The following is a 5,098-nucleotide window of genomic DNA, read 5'->3' as shown; positions in this document are numbered from 1 at the left end:
ATATAGATTTACCTCATTCTTTTTATTATTTTATTCATTTATTTATTTTTAAATCCTCACCTGAGGATATTTTTCCATTTATTTTCAAACAGGGTGGGAGGGAGAGAGAGAAAGAGAAACATTGATGTGAGAGAGACACATAGATTGGTTGCCTCCTGCACCATCCCAACCAGGGCTGGGACTGAACCGCAACCGAGGTTTGTGCCCTTGACTGGAATTGAACTCGTGACTATTTGATCCGTGGGCTGACGCTCTAACCACTGAGCCAGACGGGTCAGGGCTTTTCTCATTCTTTTCAAAGTCTGCACAGTATTATGTGAATATATCACAATTCCTGTAACCAATTCTAATTTTTTGTCACTAAATAATGATGAATGGCCATGCTCACATTTATATATTTGAACAAAGATGTAAGTATAAATCTGGTTCCAAAAGTGTATACATTTATAGTTTAATAGTTATTGCCAAAATGGATAGAACCTCTTTAGAAAGGATTTTAGCAATAGCTATTATGATTTGGCACCACCATCAAATAGATTGTTTTTCTTTATGCTCAAACTTATGCTGTATTTTAGATTGATTAATATTAGAACCACGACTTTATTTCTGTTTATTTGTTTGTTTTCCTGAAATCTCTAATTGCTTTTTTTCCCCCTACGAAAAGTAGCATGCCTTCTTCACCATACCCAGATATCTTCCATATGGCATGGAATGTATGCCTTTCTTCATACAGGCATTCTACTTTTTTTGGTCCCCACTGAACTCTTGTTCTAATATGGAAAGACTTCTAGGTCTGCAGCACTCCCAGTCATTGGGGACTTCTGTTCCCTGAAGGCTGGGTAAGGTTCATGTTCGCTGAATTCCGGTCATTTTCTTTCTGATTTTCTTCCCTCTTGTTTTCTCTCAAGTAAGTACATCAAGTAGCTTCCTAGGAAAGGAAGTTCCTGAGTCTTTGAATAGCGTTATCTTGCTCTACAGCCTACTTGATAGTTTCCAACCCTAGAACATCTCAGAGGGTTTACTGGACAGATTGACTCCCACAGTTCTCCTGATCTTATCTAGCTTGTGGCTTCCTTCCCTGTGTTTAATCCATCACATGGTTGCATCTCTTTTTTGACTCCCCCCCCCCCAAAAAAAAAAACCAACTTCATCTGTTAGTGATTCTCATCCTCTTCTTTTCATTCTTGGGATTTTATTTCCTTTTTTTGATTTTTGTTCTTCTACTTTCATTTTAATTGCATCCAGATCAAACACATGTGTACAGTCTACCACTGAGAAGCCTCTTCTTATTCCTTAATTTTTAGAGTCTCAAAATAATTGTGTTGGTTGTCATCATGCAGAATAATCTACCTGTCTACTTTTTCTAGCTCATGGTGAGATCTAACTTCATGTATAATTATATAAAAGTGAACTATGTAGGTGGGAATAAAATGTCACCTCCCAGAAATATTAATCACTTAGCCCCTTAGGATGGTTTTAAAGTATCAGCATAAACATTATAGGCATTCAGTTGTCTATTTACCACCAAAGCATTTAAGGAAATCAAGGAAACAATGAATGGGTATTCCTATTAAGCATTGGTAACAGCCTGACCTTTCTGTAGGCTGATGGAGTGTGACTCAGAATGGAGTCATACTGGTCTGGAATTAAGAGGGTGTGAGTGAAATGAAATGATGCATTATTCATATTTTGTTATTATTAGCAATTCATTATAAATATATAGCCTGTAAGCATTGGTGTGCTGGTAAATTTTTAACAGCCAACTCTACAGGGGAAAAGTGTGTGTGTGTATTTAGTATAAATTTTTATAATATAAAGGATGTGTGGCATACTATTCACAAATAATATAAAGTATACAATACTTATTATAACTTCCATATAGTCAATGGATTCTTACAGAATGAATTTGTTGACTTTTTTCAAGCTTTTGTATCTGTAGCCAACATATGGTTGCAATTGAACTGTGATTTGACAAATGGAGTTACATCCCAATATGCTAACTCTTTTCCTAATAAATCTATTGTCATTAAATCTGACATATGTAGTCAATTTTTCATGACAGCTTTGCTTCACAGCCAGCTTGCAAAAGTCCTGAAAATTGAACAGTTATCTCTTGCAAATGGGCACAAGCCAACTCTAATACACCACTACCTATAAACTCTATTTCTCCGACCTAGGGCTCAAAATGAGAATCCATTTATTTTTGCTTTCTAAATAATATCCTTCTTTCTTTCTTTCTTTCTTTCTTTCTTTCTTTCTTTCTTTCTTTCTTTCTTTCTTTCTTTCTTTCTTTCTTTCTTTCTTTCTTTCTTTCTTTCTTCTGTGTATCTCCCACCATAAGAAATCCATGTACCTTAGGGACTGAGCAGTTTGTCTTACAATCTCTCCAGAAGAGAGAACTAGAAATGCAGTTGGTCAGTTAAGGTGGCATTTGGGGCTACGGTAGACTGTTGCTGGTATGACAGCCACATGGTGGCGCAATTGAAACACAAGTATTGCAGTTGCCTCAGTACCCCCTCCACACACTTTCCCCTACCCCCACCCCACCCCACCCCACCGCCCCTCTCAGTTGTCCCTAGTCATGCAGAGCTTTATAATGAATCAACCTACATCTCCTCTAAACACTTAGCATTCCTCTCCTCTTTCACACACTTTAAAATTCCATCACTGTCACAAGCTCATGGGCATTCTGCTTGCCTAAAAGTCATATAACAGGACCTTCCTGTTTTATCTGTCCTGGCAACTTCTCCTTGTTGAGCTCTAGTTTTTAGAACCTGTCATCCATAAGTCTCCAGGGGCCTCCCTGTCTCAGATTTACCTGTGATGTCCAGGGTCTGGAGAAGCTCAAGGCCTTTTTATAATGTGTGTGTCCTTCCTTATTTGTGTTTTTCTATTTTTCACTGTCTACTGTATCCACATGGCCTTCTAGGTAATGTTCCACATTAGAACCCAAGGGACAAACTCCATTCTTTATCATCTTCTATTTATTTTTTTTTATTTTTTATTTTTTTTTAATCCTCATCCGAGGACATTTTTCCATTTTTTGTACAGACAGAGTGGGAGGGAGAGAGAGGAAGAGAGAGAGAGAGGGAAACATCGATGTGAAAGGGACACATCGAGTGGCTGCCACCCGCATGACCAACCAGGGCCGGGGACAAATTGCAACCGAGGTACATGCCCTTAGCGGGAACCGAACCCGGGCCTCTCCAGACCGCAGGCGGACGCTCTAACCGCTGAGCCAAACCGGCCAGGGCTATCATCTTCTATTTAAAAAACCCAACAAAATTCAGCATTTTTGTGTTTGAGCAACTTCATGGCAATGTTTTCAATTTTATAGAACTATCCTGGGGAAGGATTCTAATTGGCCCAGCTTGCATCATGTATACCTACCCCCAGGCCAGTATATGGTCAGGAGGATGGGATAGTCTGGCCCATAACACATGACAACTTCTATGTTGCGGGAGTCTGAGTGGCAGACAGCTCAGAATTGCAAGTAGTGAGGGAAATGAAATACTCCAAAGAATGTGGAGAAATGTTACCTGAAGATAAAAGACAGAAATGTGGAAAGAACAAAGGCAACAAAAATCTACCTTTAGTAGAGATTGACCTTTCCTCATAGTTAGTTCTCTCTTTTTGGGTATTTTTATAATTCCTAGAGAACAACAGGGAAAAGTATGCTTTGTGGAAAAGAACTGCAAAATTGTAACATGTATAGCATAAAGTAATGCTGAAGGATGTCCTTTGAAGTATTCCTTTGAAATATCAGCTCATCTATTATAAAGTTTAGAGTTTTGTACAATTAGTATTCTCAAAGTAAGGCACAATTTTTGCACGCTTTCAACTCCTCTAACATATGGTATTACTTTAAGTTTTCATTTAACGTGATATCATAATTTAGGACCTTCAGTGAAAACATTAAATCAGAAGATGCCTTATGCTAGCTAGGTAGAGGCAAAAAATGCAAAATAATCTCGGTGCTGTTTGCTCACCCCACTTTTCGAGCTTTATAATTCTGTGTCTTAGAGGCTTTTTCATCTCTAAAAATTTGTATCTAAACATGGACTGTGAGCTATTCCATAAGGGGAAGCATTAATAAAGCCGTTCCCTTTGTCCTACTGAGTTTCTGGAATGCCTGTTATGTTTGAGCATCTCCCTATTGGAAGGCTGTCTTGTATCCTGAATCTTTGTAGCACGTGCATTCTCTTCTAAAAAGGGTTTAGAACAGCAGACTTCAAACTGGGCACTCATACTGCTAGGGTACATGAAGACTTTCCAAAAACACATGGCGATTGGATAGTTTAAGCCTTGGCGATCTATTTTCACATTCTCAGTTTCCACATGTCCCAAGTCGTGCCAGTACCTCGCTTTTCATGTTCACCCTTCTCCCATCTCGCAGAAGAGAAGAATACCTCTCTCCCAACCTGAATTTTGTCTTGGTGCATTACTCCAGGCTATAAACATTTTGGAGGCCATTCAAAAGGGATGATTAAATGTGTATGAGCTTTGAGGAAGCATTCTCCCATTCCCCTCCCAAAAATGAAGCAAAGAGAGCCTCAGTAAAATCACTCAAGTTTATTTTATCTAGGCAGCCAACTCTTGGCAAGTCCTCATGCCTTCTCTCTGTATCTCTGTCTCTCTCATGCGGAATTAGGGTTCGGAAGAATATGATCCCAATCATTTAAATGTAAAAATGACAGACATTCAGTCTGATTTAACTGACTGGTTTGTCAATGAAGATTGGTTTAACAATCTTTATATGGTGGACTTTTTTTTATAAACTGGATGAGCTAAACCTATAGCTCCAAGGATTTGATAAAAACAAAGTTGAAGTATATATTCAAATTACAATACACCAGGAAGTACCTTCTCTGCAATGATTTAAAGTTAAGGTAAGACATTTTTAGATATCAATATAAAATGTTCGAGGGACCCTATGTTTTTCCAAATTCATTCAGGATACACATGCAAATGATTCTGAAGATCCCCTGTTCTGAAGAACCAGGAAACCACCTCAAGCAATTGAAACTCTTCACTAGGAAAATATAATTGCGTAACATACAGCTATAATTAACTGTGAAAACTGTCTCATTTAAAAGAA

This window comes from Molossus molossus, unplaced genomic scaffold (genome assembly GCF_014108415.1).
Source record: "Molossus molossus isolate mMolMol1 unplaced genomic scaffold, mMolMol1.p scaffold_m16_p_7, whole genome shotgun sequence".
NCBI classification, from domain to species: Eukaryota; Metazoa; Chordata; class Mammalia; order Chiroptera; family Molossidae; genus Molossus; species Molossus molossus.
Note: the sequence above shows the minus strand (reverse complement) of the source record.